General features: G+C 35.1%; 1 protein-coding gene across 2 annotated transcripts in view; it reads right to left on the minus strand.

Annotated features, from left to right (window-relative positions):
* LOC124360185 (high affinity cGMP-specific 3',5'-cyclic phosphodiesterase 9A) overlaps positions 1-7815 on the minus strand; it is a 641497-nt gene extending 633682 nt beyond the window's left edge. For both annotated transcript variants that reach the window (XM_046813574.1, XM_046813571.1), the window contains exon 1: positions 7602-7815. The gene's annotated coding sequence lies outside the window, so the exon portion shown is untranslated. The remainder of the gene's footprint in view (positions 1-7601) is intronic.
* Between the last annotated feature and the right edge of the window lie 6565 nt (positions 7816-14380).

Consider the following 14380-nt stretch of genomic DNA (forward strand, 5'->3'; position numbering starts at 1 on the left):
TAATCGCCACCATCTCACTCTTTTTCGATTGAATCGATTAAACATATCAAACGTTTAAATTGAAGCAATTTCTTTATCGATACAGCAATTAGCAACTACTTTTGTATTATTTTTAATTTTCCTGGTGCCATTTTGCCTTAAGGTGTTTTCAAAATCTGAGGCATATATCATACACAAAGCATCGTACGGCGAAGCAATAAATATTTTGCAATTCTAGAAGCATATGTAACAACCTTGGTTCTGGCATTTTATGTCTTCTATAATTTCACAGTGTTACATGCCCAAAACTGCAAAAGATCACGACTGAGTTTTAAAACATAACAGAATAAAAGTAAATTGGTTTTTAAAATTCCATTGACAACAAGCATTACGTAACTAACATTATAAAATTATATATTTCGATAATTCAAAATATGAATTTTCATTTTATATAGAACGTATTTTCTCCATAACTGGTACTTTTTATTTATTCAATTCATTAAGAATAAAATGAATGTTGGCTGTACGATTCTTGCTTATTTGGATTTATTTTCAACACATACTCTGTAATTCTATTCATATCGATTTATCCAGAAAAAGTTCAGATATTTGAGTACATAAATCAGTAAGAAATTAATGTAATTCTCTTAGTAAAATGAGGAACCGTGTTCAACTCGAATACAAAAGAAAACATTGTAATCGGTGTCAACAGAACGGTCAATTTGTATTTACCTACAATACAAACTTGATAATCTCTGATGAATCTTTTGAATTACGCATATTTCTGACAATAACAATCATCATAATCAAATTCAATTGTATTTTTTAATTTTCCGTCATATCCATCTGCATTACAAGCTACCAAGAGAAATATAGCTATTTTACGTAAGAATGAGCCATTGCTCAATGGAAGATTCATGTCCTGAGTCACTTGAGTTCAGAGTATGATAAGTACCTATCGCAGTAAATTATTCAATCAATGAACATTAATTTACATTTATTTTGATAAGAACAGAAAAGCTCGTGAGAAAATTCCATGAGATAGCTTCAAGAAAAGGTCAACTTTTAAAACTAGGACATGTTCAAAGATTAGGATGGGCGACGGACTTGAGATCTGAGCACATACTAGCTTTCTGATATAGACAAACTATACTGTTTTGAACTTCTGTAATCTTTATTCGTAATTATAAAAATCGTTTCTAACCATTTTACGTGGCAGAGCAACCTAGGATCGGGGACAACGGCCCGGTTGTCCTGCTCCGAGGCTCCAGTTCTGTACCGAGGGACACGTACAAGAAGATGACGTCCAGCAGCCCTCTGTTCTCTAACCTCGATCGTAATTTCGCAAACGTGGCAGAGCAACCAAGGATCGGAAACAACCCTCGGTTATCCTGCCCCGAGGCTCCAGTTCTGTACCGAGGGAGAAGTACAAGAAGATGACGTCCAGCAGCCCTCTGTTCTCTAACCTCGATCGTAATTTCGCAAACGTGGCAGAGCAACCAAGGATCGGAAACAACCCTCGGTTATCCTGCCCGAGGCTCCAGTTCTGTACCAGAGGGAGACGTACAAGAAGATGACGCCCAGCAGCCCTCTGTTCTCTGACCTCGATCGTGATTTCGCAAACGTGGCAGAGCAACCAAGGATCGGGGACAACGGCCCGGTTATCCTGCCCGAGGCTCCAGTTCTGTACAGAGGGAGAACGTACAAGAAGATGACGTCCAGCAGCCCTCTGTTCTCTAACCTCGATCGTAATTTCGCAAACGTGGCAGAGCAACCAAGGATCGGGGACAACGGCCCGGTTATCCTGCCCGAGGCTCCAGTTCTGTACAGAGGGAGACGTACAAGAAGATGACGCCCAGCAGCCCTCTGTTCTCTGACCTCGATCGTAATTTCGCAAACGTGGCAGAGCAACCAAGGATCGGTGACAACGGCCCGGTTATCCTGCCCGAGGCTCCAGTTCTGTACAGAGGGAGACGTACAAGAAGATGACGCCCAGCAGCCCTCTGTTCTCTGACCTCGATCGTGATTTCGCAAACGTGGCAGAGCAAGCAACCTAGGATCGGGGACAACGGCCCGGTTATCCTGCCCCGAGGCTCCAGTTCTGTACCGAGGGTACCAAATCGTTCGCACACCGCCGCCCTGGGCCCTACCGAACCGGTTTCTACAATAGCCGTCCGATCGGAACATCGGGTGCCGATGAGATTTTATACACAAGATCGACGTTTAAACTTTACTGACAATTGCTGTAACAATATCAATTCTAGGAAAAGTGTTTCGTCCCTTAGAGAAAAAATGTTGTTGTTATCTGTTTATTCTGTGATTACCAAAAAGATCCAAATATTGATAAACTACAAAGTTCCAAACGTGAAAACTTTGAGGTACTTTAAAACACTTCTATAGTAATATTTTGTTTGATTGACCTCATTTGTAAACAAACAGACCGATTAAAATCCCTTCTCTCAATTAATACCTGAAGATAAATGTTATCGTGTGATTCGGTTCTTATCAATATATACCACTTGTGTAGATTACGGGTTCTAGTGCTGATCTGATAAGAGGAGTATTATGTTGGCTTCCAACAACAATTACCTTGTCCCGAGACTTATCAATATTTCATTGGTTATTCTTTGTTTGTAAGGCATAAACACCAATCTTAAATTATTAAAGGTACTATATAGATATTTAAAATTTCAGCTATCATTACTAAAACACTATTGATTTGAAAAAGTAATTAAACTATATCGGACAATTTTAATCTTGGAGATTTTGTGAATCGAATGGAAGCTCTTGAAATAGTGAAATATAATTTTGGTAAATATCGTTAGACTAAATTTTATATCCAGCAACTTCTGTTATCTTAGGTATATTTCATAATTTATTTGTTATAGTAGCAATCATTATTACAAAATGTTTCTTCTCTGTGACTAAAATATGTTAAGATCGGTCCTTGTCATGCTATTGTTCTTTTTGTGCCGAATTCCACAACATTAAGATGTAAATGTACTATTTGAACTAGTAGAATGTTATAACTTTGCCGGAGGTTTATGATCTGACTTTTGCACGAAAGACAACTTCAACCGTTTAAGCGTAATGCTTAACTGAGAAAGGTTTCTCTGGAATCCGTAAAGGAAGACATATGGAGGCGTTTCTCGGTTCCGATGAAAACTTTTGTTCTTATTATAAATCTATTAAAACTGTCACTTCAGTAGCTTTGCTGTCTACGTACAACTGCAATTTTCTTCTTTACTCCAAAAACCTTTCAAAGATACATAATGCTGAGTCTATAAATAATTAGAAATAATCAAACAAATCTTAAACGGGTATCGTTTGGTCAAATCAAATCGTCTATCACTCTAGCAAATTGTTCTGTTAGGGAAATATTCTTTTTTAAATAGTCTAAAATTGGTAAATTTCATATGCGGCTATTATATTGATATATCAGACAGAGAAATTAGATTACCACTTCTATTAACACAAAAACAAAACAAGCGATAAAAAAGAAAAATAATAGGAAGATGTCAAAAATTAAAAGAAAATTCTTGGCATCATATGTTGAATATTTGAACGTCTACTACTTGAATCCTCACATGATTCCTAAAGTCGAGGGGGTAAAAAAATATGGTATTAAATCGTATACAAAGAGTATTTTATTTCTTTTTTTTGTAAGATGAAAATGTACATAAATTATTAGGCATTAAAAAAATAAAGCAAAATTAAATTAATATTGGAATGTGTTATGATTAATTGAAGTGGTATTAAATTAAAGGAACAGGCTACATTTTAAGGCAACCGAAAGCACCACTTGAAATTATTTTTAATAGGGCTAGTTAACTATTTACCGGAACGTGTATTCACTAAACAGTGTGTTTGGATGGAATCAGTTGAAATACTAATATTTTATAGTATTTATCTAAAAACTTTGTACGGCCATTGGCTTCAAGTTTTTGAACCATCAAAAAGCGTATGATGACAACTGTTATAACGCAGGTATTGTAAATAATTTCTTTATTTCGCTTAACGATAAGCATATTATTTCGTTATCGTGCATCGATGTCGGAACTGTGAATAACCGCCATCTTGAAACATGAACCCTTTGCACTCCTTAAGCTGTAGAACTCCACTTTCCACAATTAGTTGAGACACGCAATATTTACATAAGATAAGAGTTGAGATCTAGTAAAACATTTTAGGACAATAAATGTCTTTCATTTATGTTTTCTAAAACACTTCCTATTTTTGTTTGCCCCTGCACAAGTGTGATCCTCCGTGATCTTGATCATGTTTTTCAATTATATTGTCCAAAAAAATGTATCCAAATCGCGTATATTATTAAACCAACCCCATCTTTATTTCAAATTTAATTTTAAATTAATGCTTATCGTGACCGTAAGCTAGAATTTTATTTCATAAACCTGAACGTATGTGTATACTAGTTATATAATATTATATGCTTTCGAACGGAATGTGGTATTCTAGTTATGTCGATAATGTTTGGCGAACACGTTTAATATGGGTCCAGAAATTCTGTCATGAGAGGGAATATTTACGTTTGTTATGAAATACACTTTATTCTAGATCTCTTAATAAACTTTAATGATATTAGCCTAAAAATTGTTACCATTCAAATTACGCAGTTCCTTATTTAACAAATGTAGAAAAAAATTTAAGCCTGCTACACACAAATAGTATTCAGAAATAAAGTGATTTGTTAATACATTTGAAAATTGTTACTTTGGTGTACTCATTAAAAATTAAAAACTTTAAAGGTCTTCATAAAATATTTTCTAAAAACGTATATTGAATAGAACAATTTATTTTTCGGTTAAACAAATCACTATGATGCACACTGTACAATAGTTTGTAACATTATTATTTAGGTTGATTTTCCAATTCGTATCACATCCCAGAAAATTTTTAAATTGTTTTTATGTGTGGTTTTACCAATAACCAAAATTTTTATGTGAATGTTTGAAGTTTGGAAACTTTTTTTAATGTATTTCGTATGATACTTAACGGAGAAACCTTACTTTACGTATAACGAGTGGTTCTAGTCACTATTAAGTATGAATATTATTAATAAATTCTTTTTGGAGTTAAAATGGGCTGATTTGCAAATAATTTATATCCAATGTAAAACAGGATTCTAATTCTTCCAAACAGGTCCTACATATCAAAGCATGTTAAGAAAACTATTCCTTAACAAAATACTCCAATGAAATATACATCCTTATTAACGCTCATTTCTGGACCTCGGCTGAATCCATACTCTGTAATGATGTTTTCAAATATTATTTTCAGGCTCTATTCCTTGTCAATCCAAACACAGCTTTATTCTTCAACATTTTTCAAATACTCTGAGAATTACAAGTATTGTTACTCTACAGATAACTGAAAATAATTGGTTGTGTTAAAATACCTTAAATGCAGTTTTCATAAAACAAAACAGTTATTTTTCTGCTCATTAATAAATTAACAGAAAAAATGTATTTTTATGATAAAATAAAACTTAGTAATATCCGTGAAACTATGTATTTGTCTTTGTGGCAATCCCATTTATTTTTAGGTTTAGTTCCAAATAATCCTTCATACAGGATTATTACAACCATCCTAGAGGTGCCCTTAATAATTCCACAGGATTATTATAGCCTTTCTGGAGGTCCCCTTAATAATTCCACAGGATTATTACAGCCATCCTGGAGGTGCCTTTAATAATTCCTCTGAATTATTACAGCCATTCTGGAGGTGCCCTTCATAATTCCACAGGATTATTATAACCTTTCTGGAGGTCCCCTTAATAATTCCACAGGATTATTACAGCCATCCTGGAGGTGCCTTTAATAATTCCTCTGAATTATTACAGCCATCCTGGAGGTGCCTTTAATAATTCCTCTGAATTATTACAGCCATGCTGGAGGTGCCCTTAATAATTCCACAGGATTTATTACAGCCTTTCCTGGAGGTCCCCTTAATAATTCCACAGGATTATTACAGCCATGCTGGATGTGCCCTTACAAATTCTACTCGTGAACAACAAAACATTTTATATCAATTGACTGTAACCATTCTAGAACCAAAACAATTTTTGTTACAAGTTCGGTCCGAATGAATGGAGACAGAACAGGACTATAGATAAACCAATTACTCTAAGTCCTTGCTTGCCGCCTGGAATGGTAAAACCGCTCGCTACCGCAGGACTGGATTAGTGGAGGATCATGTTTAGTTTATGTGAGCTCTTCTGGTAACAAGATTGCTGCTCCTAGATGTCGACTTCATTAATTTGGTCTTCCTATTAAATTAACACCTCATTAAGTGTTGTGGCTGTACTTATTCAAAAATGTATCCATTATCCATAATTATGTTCTGTAGGCTAGTATTGCTACTTGATTAATATGTTTCAACTCAGCAGAAGATTCCATGGTTGGTTGTAACAGAACTAAAATTTCTTACCAATTTCTTACTATGCATGTGTTGGTACTAAATTTATGTCTTTTCAATTTATATAATATTCTTAATTGGTCAAAGCATTACAAATGTAACACACATATTCAGCAATGCAATGAAAGAGAGCACTTCTTCCTACAGCATTACTTGGTCACATATAAATTAACTTTGCACGCTGAACAAATTCCATTACAACTGTTTCGGTACCGAAGGATATTAGCCAAGAGATTTTGGGGGGATTTAATCCCCTCAAACCTTTGCGTCCCCTTGGCTGGTAGCTACGTTGGGTTCAATTTTGCTAGGCACATAAATGTGAATTACAGACTTGAATCCTCGTCTTCTTATTTTGTTACCTTCCAGTTCTTTTTGTCTTGAGGCGTAGTAAAGGAAAATCTTTAAAAAAATGTATTAACAGGTGTTACGGAGAAGGAAAATAAAAGCCTGGGCACGAAGCGAGAAAGTGAGACAAGATTTAACGCAAATCAAAGGATCAACAGGTTGTTTGGCTTCCGCGTCCACCGACGCCGCTATCACCTCCGCGGCAGCCGCGGCCGCGACACTTCAATATCGATTACCGCCTTCGTGTAAATACATCCGTCAACAAGTAGTGGAGTGGAGCGAAGTGAAGAGGACGGCTCGGCTGTGTTGTGTTACATAAAACACGTGTTTCATAATGTCGCGGAGAAGGCTAAGCTGAAGTACACACGGCGCGAAGACGGGAGTTATCTCTAGTGCAAATAACGTTATGTGCGACTGGGGCTCTGATAATGTGCTGTAGGGTCGGAGCGAACATTCTATAATCAGTTGCGCTACAGTAAACAACCACCATTTTGTTAATTATTTCCGACCAAATAGACGTAGTAGGGTCAGCGACTACTGCACAACAAGTTGGTAGGGGCTTCATCTATGTCGTTCAAACTCAACGTAATATATTTTCATATTGTATTCATCTAATAAAAATACATCTTTAAAGAAGATCAATTGTAAATATTCTTACTATCTATATATTTTCTGAGGTAGTGCTTATTTGGTATATTTACAATTCTCGTTTTTCGCATAGTTGAGATTTTTTATTTAATCAACTTTAAACTTAAAGATACCGTCATATATCCAATCATTAAGTTTGTTGAATTTTATTAACTATTGGCTAAATTATTAGTTAATTTGTTTGTGTTACTTACAAATCAGCAGTTGGAGGCGCGTGATCAGGGAGGGGGAAGAGTCAGGGGTAAGTCAAAATTCACAATTTTCATAGCGATCACTTGTAAAACATCACTGATAACACAGCACAAAGTCCATTGATAGCCAACAATGTGTGATAGAACTGATAAGGTGGACTTGACCGGATGCTATGTAGCTTGCGACTAACCGACGCACAGACCAGGCGGACAGCAGCAGACGAGCGCATGTCCCCCCCTTCCCCTCCGCGCCACAAGCCCGCGCCCAACAAAACCCCCGACGCACAAAACTTGTATCGACAGTTCCAATAACATGGGTGTCGGCACAATGAGGCCCATCTTTGTTTGTTTTTACGCGATCGAGTTGACATTAAGATGACTGATTGGGATCTTTACGGTTATATAAATGTAATCAGATTCCAGAACGTGGTTATTACTGTAGAGATGACGCCTCGCCTACTCGTCTTGCCAAACGAATATTTTATAAGATGGAAGATGTAAATATCTCCTGCTGAATTCTCAGAATGGAATGTTTTAGCAAAACATCTTGATGATTCATGAGTTTTATGCATTCCAAGATACTTTTTCTGCGATCGTAAAAGGGTGTTTCAAATTTAAGGCATAACAGGATTACATAAGTTTGGCACAAATGAGTGTTACAATAAAGACACGACGTTTCGATGACTGGTATCTGTCTTCTTCATCAGGTGTCAAATATTAGAGCGCACGTTTAAGCATGTAAAAAGTAACAATACGTTACGATTAACACGTGAAAGTTAACAACAACGTAGTTGTACGTCAAAATACCTAAATCTGCCGAACCCCACACTACGTTAGAACAAAAAAATGAAGAGTAGCTTCAAAACTGAAATGTACTTGAAATATGCACTACATCAGGCAGGATAAGTTGTTACTGTAAGTGTGTTCATCGTAAAGTATTCAGCTCATGCTTTTCTGCATGGTTATATTAACGTTTCAACATTTGAAACCTGACCGAGGTTACTTGTCTTCGAAATGTCGCTTCTTTTTTTGTATAACAGACAAAAGTGATAAATCCATACTTATATTTTCTTTCTCTCTACCGGTTACCTCTCATATTCATATTTTACTTCTTATAATAAAACTTCTACAATGACTAATGAATAGAAAATAAGTTATTGTTTACAGTAATTAAACACACACGAATAAATACTGAGTTTTCGTTTTAATCAGTTGGTACAATTCTTTTATCGGTAACGTTGGTAAAAATGGGTGAGCAGAATGCAGGTAAAAATGTAAAATAAATTATATTGGAACAGTGGGAATAGCTAGGACATTTTGTTTTTACATGTATTGAGATTTTAATCTTAGCTTTTGTTAAAACGACATATGTAACAGAATAAATCACCATTCTTTTATAATATAAAAATATTTTTATACCCATTAGATGCAAATCCTTAAATCAGAAGTTATATTGTGAAAAATATATTATAGTTCCTGGTGTGTTAAAGATTTACTACACTCTTTTAATTCGTGTTGATTAACTGTTTTTGCTATAATTTTTTTAAACTACACAAAATTATAATCAACGAAGCAGGTACACCATGAAATGGTACTACAGTATTAGATATTTTCTACAAATATTAGCTTGTGAGTGTTATATAAATCACACTCGATAATTTCTTAACAGCTGGGATGAATTCAACTTCACCATCGTATCAGAATTCGAGATAAACCTGCAATAATACAGTTTATTACTAAACTATTACTTTTTCGTTTTCGGGTGAATTTCATTACAACAGTATGATCAGACTACGTTGTAAACCTTTAAAATGTTTGAAGTTATGCCTTCGAATAAAACATTTTTCGCCACAATATCTTAAATTTATAAGCACATTTACATGTTATATTCAATTAATTTAATCGGGTGCAATACATTAAAAATATTAATAAAACTATCTAATTATTTGTGAAATAATTTTATGGTCTAGCCGTCCACAAACGTGGAATGAGTGAATTTTCTGTTGACCAGCACATAATCATAATCAATAACAATGTCTTCGGTTTCGCATGTATGCTGTAGCTTTCGAGATAGTTTTCATGCAAACCTGTGAAAATTATGTGATTTTATATTGGAAAATGCAAATTGGTAAAGTACAATATGATCAACTTTATAAGTGTGGTGAAAAGTAATCCAACTTCCTATGAACGCAGCAAAATATATTACTTCATATTCCACAGCTCACAATCGAAATGTTATTGAAAATTTTAATTAAGTTTTCATTTATGGTGGAATATAAATATCCACTGATAGTCTGAATACCACACTCACTAAAAAATTCATATTTCTAAAAGCTAAAAAACATGTTCAATGAAAATTAATTGGATGGTCTAAATGTCGGTCTACTGAATATGCTAGAAAGTATGGAATTTTCAGTAAGGAAATGCACAGTCACAATTGACGGTTTTCAGCCTCTAAAGGTAACTTTAGCGCAATGCTTTTTTAGGTCAAGCACTACACTGATTTAGGAAAGGAAAGCAAACAATGGTTTCTTAACTCTCAAAGCAGATGCTACCATCTCTTTTACTGACAGGAAGTTGTTGCTCAGTTTCTTATAGAACATATAAACAATTCTTATTGTGAAATTACCAATTAATAACCCCAAAGTTAAATTATAAAACACTATGATACATCAAAATTTTAAAATTACCTTTAGCTATTATCTTAAATTTTATTTATTTTTAAAAGTTGAAAAATTACTTTTGATGTATAAATAATAGTGTCAGAAACCAGCTACTTCTCCGAAATAATGTAATCGCTAATAAAGTAATCTGAATATACTTAAAAGATTAAACCTTATATCTTATCTGAGTGCGTAAAACCTTTATTGTAGGAATGTGTTGAAGAAGTTAACAATTTACTAATCAGCATGACTCTTTGTAATTGACTATTTAAATAATTTTAAACATTATTATATATTTATAATTGTTTGTTGAAACTATTAGATTAAAGTTAATAATTTAGTTTGTTTTATTAGCAACCAGTCTGATGTAATGATCAACTGGAATATTTGTAACATATAACGATTTGGGAAAATGTTTGTAAATTAAGTAATGTTTATTGGGCCAGTATCAGAACTGTGCTAAAGATATATGCACATGATTAATGTAACGTATACACTTCGAAACGTTATTTTAATAGAAATTAAATTCTATATTGGAAGCGTTTGATTTGGAACATCAGTCTCCAATTTATTTAAGATTGTCTTAAACAATTTATAAAACACAGCCTCATAACATTTTATGGAGTTATTCAAATATATTGTTAAGAATTATTCTGCCAATTTCCATAAATCGAAGTCATAGATACAGTATGGGAATACTGTACTGTTATTAGTAAATATCAGTCATACATTTTGAACAGCTCAGGTTCGAATATTTATTTGAACCAGAACTAGTCTTATTCTTAATTATGCAGACTTGAATTCTGACACCTTGTTCCTTTGCCTGTATTATTAGTAGTTCAAATTATAAACAATAAATTATAACTTTTTCACAGCGATTATTTGTGATAATAGACGTATTGAATGATTTTTTTAAACCATTTTTTGCTAGTAAAATGTATTTATTGTATACCTAAGCAATACGTTTTTCTTCTTATTGCTATTTTTTTTTTATTTAACGTCAGTATCAGAATATTAAGTCAATACACTCAAATTAAAGTAATACAAATCGGCTTTAAGAAATTAAATTTCATTCTTTAACTAAATGAAGGGTGAAAGAATTCTTTCTTTTGGTATAAAATGTTTGTACATTTTTCCATCATATAAAAATTTACTTTGTATAATTAGAAATTTGTGTGTTGAACAAATAGTTGCGTTCTGAGTTTGGTTTGAATAGTTCTACAACAGGGCTTAGGCGTTTGGCGTACTTATACAATATTTAAAATGTAAGCATTTATATAAACGTTTGATTAACCAGAACTTTTACGGGCAATATGCAGAAGTTTAGTATACAAAATCTAAACTATCAATCTAAATCCTCAAAATATTTGAAGGACATATGATTGATATGTCACTTTAATTAAATGTAATGGAATAAAATCACGTCTTAAAAAATATTATTTAAGGAAACTATTATTTTATTATAACTGAGTAAGTTATCCTTCGATAGAAGATACATTTCATACCTCATATTCAGCCATTTCTTAGTGGATCTGATTACAATACATGTCTAAATAATACTTTAGCCTATCTACAATAGGCGTCCTTGTCTGCTAAACATCATGCGTAGATTATTTATTTGGTGAAATGTAACTTATCATCAATATCAACTGTTACAGTTCCCCGTTCTGATTGGATTACTAAGTAGATTTTGCAGGTCTCGAAATTCTTTGTTCGAGAACAACTGGAGACAACTTGTGGAAAAATGATTGTCTGGGGGATGATGTTGGTGGGCCAGATTTCCTCATAATCCCCCGACAATTGTATGATCCACGTCGCCGCCTCAATAGCCCAGACAGGCATAATCGGGCCGGAACACTTCTTCAGAGTTCTACGATCCATTACATGACCTCAATACCCTAGGCAGGCATAATCGGGCCGGAACACTTCTTCAGAGTTCTACGATCCATTACATGACCTCAATACCCTAGGCAGGCATAATCGGGCCGGAACACTTCTTCAGAGTTCTACGATCCATTACATGACCTCAATACCCTAGGCAGGCATAATCGGGCCGGAACACTTCTTCAGAGTTCTACGATCCATTACTTGACCTCAATACCCTAGGCAGGCATAATCGGGCCGGAACACTTCTTCAGAGTTCTACGATCCATTACTTGACCTCAATACCCTAGGCAGGCATAATCGTGCTGGAGCACTTCTTCAGAGTTCTACGATCCATTACTTGACCTCAATACCCTAGGCAGGCATAATCGTGCTGGAGCACTTCTTCAGAGTTCTACGATCCATTACTTGACCTCAATACCCTAGGCAGGCATAATCGGGCCGGAACACCTCTTCAGAGTTCTACGATCCATTACATGACCTCAATACCCTAGCCAGGCATAATCGGGCCGGAACACTTCTTCAGAGTCCTACGATCCATTACTTCACCTCAATACCCTAGGCAGGCATAATCGTGCTGGAGCACTTCTTCAGAGTTCCACAAACCATTACAAGACCTCAATACCCTAAGCAGGCATAATCGGGCCGGAACACTTCTTCAGAGTTCTACGATCCATTACATGACCTCAATACCCTAGGCAGGCATAATCGGGCCGGAACACTTCTTCAGAGTCCTACGATCCATTACTTGACCTCAATACCCTAGGCAGGCATAATCGTGCTGGAGCACTTCTTCAGAGTTCCACAAACCATTACAAGACCTCAATACCCTAAGCAGGCATAATCGGGCCGGAACACTTCTTCAGAGTTCTACGATCCATTACATGACCTCAATACCCTAAGCAGGCATAATCGGGCCGGAACACTTCTTCAGAGTTCTACGATCCATTACATGACCTCAATACCCTAGGCAGGCATAATCGGGCCGGAACACTTCTTCAGAGTTCTACGATCCATTACTTGACCTCAATACCCTAGGCAGGCATAATCGGGCCGGAGCACTTCTTCGCAGTTCTGCTTTCTATGTCACCACCTCGACAGTCTATACAGGTATAATTATGCCAGAGCACTTCCTTACAGTTCACTTCACAGGATTCATGCCGTTACCTCGACAGCCTAGAAAAGCATAATCAGGCCAGATCGCTAAATAACTTTACAGACAGTTCTATCATCGCCTTGACAGCATAGGCAGACATAGTCATTCCTCTCTTTCCCATTTTTCGAAACCTGAGATTATGCGTATTCCACCAAATTAAGTGCATCTTATTAAGATTGTATACTGTATTAAAGGAAAATTTGGCATAGAAATATCCAGACTGTGCAGACTTTCATGTATAAGGAGTCAGCTGCACATGAAATACAGAGTTTTTAATTTTTTGTATGTCCCATAGCACAAGAGGTGTTAAAATTTGTGCAATGAATTCGTTTGATGAAATACAAGGACGTAGCCAGCGAGGGGGTCAAGGGGCCTAGGGGGTAGAAGAAATAACAAATGATACTACTCCCTCCAGTCAGTATTTATTTAAATACTGTAGAAAGTTTATATTATTGATTTCAATCCTTTTTCTTTGGGCCTAGTTATAAAATATCCCAAAATGTTGATTAAAATTCCAACCGCTCCTTGTGAAGTTATTAAAATATAATTGTTTCTGTCTATTTTTCTGTCTTTAGAATTGGTACCTACAGGGGTGTGACAAAAAAATAGTTTTTTAATAAAAATAATTTTTAACAGAAACCCGTTTGCAATCATTTAAGCTTCCGGGATATACTGGGTCGAGGAAACAGGTTCTATAATCCTATATCCACTGATATTGCTGATACACCTCTGTCACGCAGCGTGTGGTTCAGTTTAATACGTCAAATTAATGAGGGCAATTAATCGAGGGCAATTATCAGTGAGAGCATACGATTTGGGTTCATATAGTGGGGCAGTTGGAGCCTATGTTCACAAATATTATTATATAACAATTGCTATATAACAATATTATATAACAAATAATGCACACATACACAATACACAAAAGGTAGTACAATTTCTGTATTTGCCCTCAAATCCTTTTCCTAAAGGTAAAATAAGAATCTAAAGTAATTGTATACATTAAGGTTTTATGATGTCAGTGAATATAATATAAGTTAGCTAAGTCTTAATGATACAGACTTACAACTGATCAGTCG

The sequence above is a fragment of the Homalodisca vitripennis genome, chromosome 4, assembly GCF_021130785.1.
Source record: "Homalodisca vitripennis isolate AUS2020 chromosome 4, UT_GWSS_2.1, whole genome shotgun sequence".
Lineage (NCBI taxonomy): Eukaryota > Metazoa > Arthropoda > Insecta > Hemiptera > Cicadellidae > Homalodisca > Homalodisca vitripennis.